The sequence below is a fragment of the Cicer arietinum genome, chromosome 5, assembly GCF_000331145.2.
Source record: "Cicer arietinum cultivar CDC Frontier isolate Library 1 chromosome 5, Cicar.CDCFrontier_v2.0, whole genome shotgun sequence".
NCBI lineage: Eukaryota > Viridiplantae > Streptophyta > Magnoliopsida > Fabales > Fabaceae > Cicer > Cicer arietinum.
The window spans coordinates 35849682-35857113 of NC_021164.2; positions in this window are offsets into that span (position 1 = coordinate 35849682).

The following is a 7432-nucleotide window of genomic DNA, read 5'->3' on the forward strand; positions in this document are numbered from 1 at the left end:
GATTTTCACGACAACATTAAGTAAACGTAGACATTAAGAGATTCCCCATTCTTAATACTCATTTAACTTAAACGATTTTCAAAACAAACATTAAGTAAGCAAGACATTAAGAGATTCCCCATTCTTAATACTCATTTAACTTAAACGATTTTCAAAACAAACATTAAGTAAGCAAGACATTAAGAGATTCCCCATTCTTAATACTCATTTAACTTAAACGATTTTCAAAACAAACATTAAGTAAGCAAGACATTAAGAGATTCCCCATTCTTAATACTCATTTAACTTAAACGATTTTCAAAACAAACATTAAGTAAACAAGACATTAAGAGATTCCCCGTTCTTAATACTCATTTAACTTAAACGATTTTCAAAACAAACATTAAGTAAACAAGACATTAAGAGATTCCCCATTCTTAATACTCATTTAACTTAAACCGTTTTCACAACAAACATTAGGTAAACAAGACATTAAGAGATTCCCCATTCTTAATACTCGTTTAACTCTAATGGTTTTCAAATTCCACACAAAACAAACTCAAACATATTATCAAATTCAATCAACGATTCACACTAAAACATATCAATTCATTTCTCCACAAAATCCAACCATACACATATCAAATTTCATAAGCATGAATTATGAACACGTCAAACTTCATTTACTCAAATTCATACACCAATGGGTTAAATTCATTTTCCGCGAAACATTCATCAATATCACCAAAACCTAACTCTAAGATTTTACCCGTAAAGCCTTAAATTCATTTTCCCGAAATCAACACTTTAACCCTAACAAAATTCTTTCCCGCACAACCACAGATAAGTCCCTAGATGCAAACTAGAAGTTTGGAAGGAGCCTTTACCTTCACGTTAGCTTTATCGTGCGATTAGAGTACCGCGAGTAAATCCGGTAAAATCTCCGCTCGCAACATCGCTTCCAAAGTTGGTTCCCTAGCACTGTAGCGTGGTAGTGAACAACTTTCCCTTCTATCTCTTTGCAAAACGAAGCTTAGATGTAGATGAAACGGGGAGGTTTGTGTTTGACGGTTGTGAAATCCCTAACACCGTTTTTCTTCGTTTTCGAATCAAACAAGAAGAATGAAGTTGAGGAATCTTTGTTTTCTAACCCACCAAGCCTTGGTTCCCTTTCTTGAAGCAAAAGGAAGCAACAAAAACGAAAATGGGAGAAGGAGGGTGAAAGGGGTCGCGAGGCAGAGGAAGAAGATGGAATTGTGATTTTCTTTCTTTCCCTTTTCCTTTCTTTCTTTTTCCTTCCTATCTATTTCTTTCTCTTTTCCCTCCACACAAACATATATATATATATATATATATATATATATATATATATATATTAAATACTTTTAACAAATATCTCCAAATATCTAGATATTTATTAAAATTACCATTTCACCCATAGGCATAAAATTCTTCGTAAAGGATTCACCGTACTTAATTTAATTTATTTATCGACGAGTAATTTTTAGAATCATAATTAACTCTCTTAATTAATCTTTGTTTATTTTCATCAAAACTTTAAATATAGAGTTTGTCTCAATACTAAATTCAAGTAACAAAACTACTCAAGAATCACTATTCAAGCCCATACTTCAATATTAAGGCCCAAAGGAAGAAAACAATCTCTAAATTAATAAACAAATTGATCTTCAGATTGATCTATTATAATAATAATAACTCTCACACACTAGGAAAAGAACACTCAGAAAATATTTCTAACCTGAACAAGTGTTTCTCTCTTTGAACTCTAAGTAGAATTGAGAACTTTGAGCTTGAGTTCTTCTACTCTTTTCTGCTTTTCTCCTTAGGCCTTAAGTGTCTATTTATAGTGAAAATTTGGGCTTCAATTTATTCCTTGTTTAATTCTGAATAGTATCTTGTTCAGATTAAGTTTGTAAATTTTTCAGATTGATTCTGTTCCTATTTTGTGTAGATTGAGTTTGTAAATTCTTCAAATTGATTATGTTCCCATTTTATGTAGGTTGAATTTGTAAATTCTTCAAATAAAACCTTCTTCAAATCTTCATCAAATGTTAGTAAAATCTTCTTCAAATCTTGACCATATCTTCTTTTTAACTTGGTCAAAGATTTTCTTCAATTATAAATATGAATCAAATCTTTTTTTAGATTTTAATCTATTATATATTTGAATCAAATCTTATTTTAAATTTTCTTCAATTATAAATTTGAATCAAATCTTATTTTAGAATTTTCTTCAATTATAAATTTGAATCAAATCTTATTTTATATTTTTATCAATGATAATTTTGAATCAAATCTTAGTTTAGATTTTCTTTAATTATAAATTTGAATGAAATCTTATTTTAGATTTTCTTTGAAAACATAAATCTTCTTTTATACTCTTTGAACTCAAATATATTGTTTTCATAAAATACTTTTGTTAACATCAAAACTTTAAATGTAAAACCAATTTGGATCCAACAGCTTTTAATTAAGAACTAATATATCACAACCTACTCTACCTGCCATTCTTATTCTCAATCAGACTCATAATATTTTGGGTTTGAAGAATAACATTATGATTTATTCTAGTTGTCTTAAATAAAAGACAAATGAACCAATTTTGGGATCACTAAAAGTCTGTTCTAAATTGATATAATTCGCATATGGCAGACCATCCAACATTCTGGTTTTTCTCTACCCTCCATCAAGGTCAGGACGTTCTGAGTTTGAAGATGAACATTCTTGAAAGACTTCCAAATAAGAAGTCTATTTCAAAATAAGAAGAACATTCTGGAAAGACTTTCAAATAAGAAGACTGTTTCAAATTAAATAGACTTTTATCAAGACTCATTGCCAGCTAAGGTTTACCAACGACTATATTCATAATAAACTAAATATTTTAAAGCCTCTCATCATTTATAAATAGAACATCAATTGGAAGATGAAGGAAATAGTTCAATTTACAATCTACCAACACTTGTTCTAAGTAAGAACAAGTAAAAAACTATTCAAGCAAACTCCAGCTTTCTTCATTGAGTTTGTCTTTATTTATATCAAACAAGTTAGAAAAGTTTCAAGATCCCAAATACTTTTATCATACACATCATTTTGACTGAAGTCTATATTTTATTTTAGATTGAGTGTTTTTGTAAATATCTTTTCTAGATTGAAAGGTGACTATAAAATTCTTTCTAGGTTAAAAGGTAAAGATTGTAATTGATCAAAGTGTGATCAAGAGAAAAGGTGTGAAAAAGAACATGATGGTTCTAAAGCACAAAGTAAAAATCTCATGGTTTGGAGGATTGGACTAGTCTGAGTCAAGTGAACTAGTATACTTTTTGTATGTGATCTTTCTATTCCTTTAATTATTTGTACACAAAATTTATATTTGACTATAAACTAATATGTTTTAATTAATTCTAACATATCTAAAAATTATGGACATTCTATTTCAACGAAAATTAATTTTGAGTTAATTTAAATTAAGCACATGAATCCATATTTTGAAAGGGTCACAATTTTTTTTTATTTTTTTTTTGTGATCGACAATACTACTTCATCATCATCTTCGATTGGATCTTCTCTCTATCATTTAGTCCTAATCCAATTAATTTGTTCTTTTTGCACTAAAAAAAAATATCTATTGTGACACTCAACTTTTAGTGATATCTCATTATTTGTCACTATAATTACTTTTAGCTAACGACAAAGTGTCACCTATTCTGATTTATGTCACCGCATCATATTAACTTAAAAAAAAACTCAAATATTCACTAAAAAATATTTCCTGGTTGACCCACACTCTACTTCATCGTATTCCCTTCCTCCCGTTTGCATCTCAGAATTTTTTTTCCTCATTTCTTCTCAAATTTGCTCAAAATTCACCCAACAATTGATTCCCGTTCTCCCATTTCGATCTCAGAAACTTTTGTTCCATATTTCTTCTCAAATTTGCTCAAAAGGTTAAGGAATGATTGAAGCTTTTCTCAATTTTTTCTCCCTATTTCATCTCATAAATTATTAAAAAAAATCGATTCCCTCCTCAATTGATTCCTTCAATTTCCTCTTTAATCGATTTCCCCTTCAATACTTATTCATCTCAATAAAATTTCTCTTACGATTCAGCATTTTACGATTCAAGCTCAGGATTCAGATTCAACAATACAATAATAACAGTACAACACAACTATTGTAGTTCTAATTCCAACTCAAAACCGAGTCAAAAGCTTGGTTGTTCGGCACCTCCTTTATTCTATGCACTCCTTTCTGTTTATCCTGCGCTACTTTCACCCGTTTCGCGGACTCAAATCCTCAATTACGCGTCTTCGCTCTTTCGTCTCATTTCAGGTACTCATCCATCTATCACATCCTTCAACGTAACACTTTACCTTTTTGATTTACCAAAAAAATAATAATCATGTACTTGTTATTTTCATCTGTTGTTTGAATTTTTTGGTTCAAAAATTTTGTTTATGGATGAGCTTTTTTTTTTCTTTTTCATTTAACAAATGTTAACAAAACTGATTTTGCTTTGGACCGATCTGTTACTACTGGCTTGAATTTTGAAAGTAGTTTTGTCTGATTGGGGGAAACCGACTCGATCAGCATTCATTAGATTCATTCGATTGAGATTTGAGTTTTGTAACTAGGGCGTTGAGTTTTATCGAATTGTAGACGAACATTGATATATTATGCTGTGAAGATTTCATGGTTCAATTGCCTTCCTTTGTTGTTCAAGGATCATGTAATATTTAATTTTTAATATTTAATATTTGATGACATTGATGTCTGAGAGGTAGGCAATTATTGCAAATTTTAGTTGATATTTAAATCAATTGAGTGTAAGCATCTATCTAGGGGATATAAGTTTGGCTTGGTGATTGAGGTGGGGGAGTTAGGGAGTAAAGTGATAAGGAGGCCGCATTTTCGATCCCCACTTTCAGCAAAAAAAACTAACTAGATTAACAAAACTAATTGTTAGTAACATTGGCTGTTGCAAAACAAAAACAAAAATTGAGTGTAAGCATCTTGTCTATTCAAGTTTTTATACTATGCGAATGAAATGAAGCTATGTTGACATAATACTTCATATTACCACTCAATGTGGTTGCAGAGAAAATCCACACAAATACACTATTTCCTTCTTTATTTCATGATATTTGAATTGTTCAATATTGCAATATCACCAGGATGTATCTAGTTTCTTGCAATGAGAATCTACATGGAACTGTAGAAGTGTTATTGTTATTTTTTGAATGGACTATATCTTCAAGCTTAAAAGTGAATTATTATTAGTATGGTCTGACAGGTTTATGAATTAATTTTATTAGGAAAGAATCATGAGTTGTTTCAGCTGTTGCGAAGAGGAGGAGTATCATAAGGCTGCTGAAAGTGGTGGACCATATGTTGTAAAAAATCCAGCAGTTAATTTGACTCATATAAGTTAGAGGAGTGCATTAGGGATGATCTCTGTCCACTGGAAATTCTAGATGATCTTGATTGATGTGTGTTTTAGGCTATACCTAAACTCAGTGAGGATAAGGTCAGGCAGTGTGTTGATACAAGACTACGAGGAGAATACCCACCAAAAGCTGTCGCTAAGGTATTTTTATTTTATTTGGCCATTTTTCATGTTATTAACTGCATGTGATTTCAGCTGCTGGTTTTGCTTGTCTTGGTAATACACTTTTATACTTATTTCTTTAAGCTTTCATTCATTCATTAGTTATTATGAGTACCAAAACAAATTGGAATTCGTTAGTGGTTATCGGCTAGTACTTTTGCAGTCTTCCAACATTTCCCCAAATTGCAAAACCATTGGCAGTTTGCACATTCAATTCAATATTATACAAATCACCAGTTTACCATGCATTTGAGCTTAATGCAGGTTGCATTGCATGGGTGTTAATCCACCAAATCTAGGTTGCATGTGACAATTTTTTATAAAAAGTCAAATGAGCCATGTTGATTGTTTTTGACATTGTATACCTGTTTACTCAACTTCCAAGTATTGTTATACTCATATGTGTTTCATTTTAGATAGTTTTACTCATTCAGATATTAGTCCTGTTAAACAAATTAGAAAAGCAATTAACATTAAGAAACAATGGTTTAGTAATTTAAATTTCCTTAACTACTAAGGCTGAATTAAATTGACCTACTCATATTATATAATCCTTATCAATTGTTTATTCAAACAGTATTGATGAATACTGTACAGCAAATTTCTTTGACTAATGAGTTAAATAGGTCCCCTCGTTTCTGTCACATTAATTCACAGTCCATAGTCCATACCTCACGTTGCATATATTGACCTGATAGATTATTCAAGCACAAAAAACCACATGGTCACTGTAGTTATTAGATTTCTATCATTGGATGATTCCTTACTTTAAATTTGAATTTTAAATTTGATTTGGTGAGATGAGAATCTAAGTTTTCTGATATTTATTTTGATGGACCTATTGGGCTATTGGCTGCAATTGATGGTCTAAATTTTTATTAAAAAAAAACTGAAGTTGACATCTAAGGGAGAATTATATAAGTCGTAGATTGTTTAGTATTTTGTTTTTGTTGGATTAAATATTTGTCATTTTGTCTTGTACCCACGACGACTTCACCAACCAGCTGCAACCTGAAACTAGGGATTACAATGGGACTAGTGCAGGTAGTGGGTATTACAAATGCAACCATGCAATGCCACTTAATGTGACATACTAACAAGAATTAAGGAAACAAACTTGACTAAATCAACTAACAAATAATGCTAAAAACCAGGACACTTATTTGACTAAGCCTTATCATGTTAATCTTCTTGCTTAATACAATCTGAAACACCGTTTGTTTTGCTTCAACAAAAAGGTTTTTACACCATGGATAACTCCATAAATTCCACCCTCACAGCCTTATTTAGTTCACATTTTGATTGATGGGGATGTCGCTTAGAACAATTTAGATTCTAGCATTAAGTTTTCTACTAAATATACTTGTACTGCCTGCCCTTTGTGGCATTTACACTGTTTACACAAACAAAACATGGCTGTAATTTACACTGTTTATCATAAGTAAACAGTGTGCTAAGGAGCAAAGTTAGAGAAACATAAAAAAGCCTTAGATGTGGTCACAATCACAATTGCAGATAAATTTTTTAAAACTTGGCTACAGAGTGTTGACTAGAATCCCAATTGCAGATATATTGTGTTATAGTATCTTATTGTATCTCGGAGAATCAATTTGTAATCTTAGAGTATATCAGCTTATCTCCTAAGATAAATTTCCGTAATACTTAGGTATTATTATGATTTGTTTCTTGATTTTCTTAGTTAATTGGGATTAGGAATCTTATATCTCTATAAGCAGGGTTTGTGTTAAAGTCTTTTTTGTATACTTTAGCATCGAGTTACTATCAAGCTATTATCAATAATATTCAGCTTCTTAATATTTCACTCCA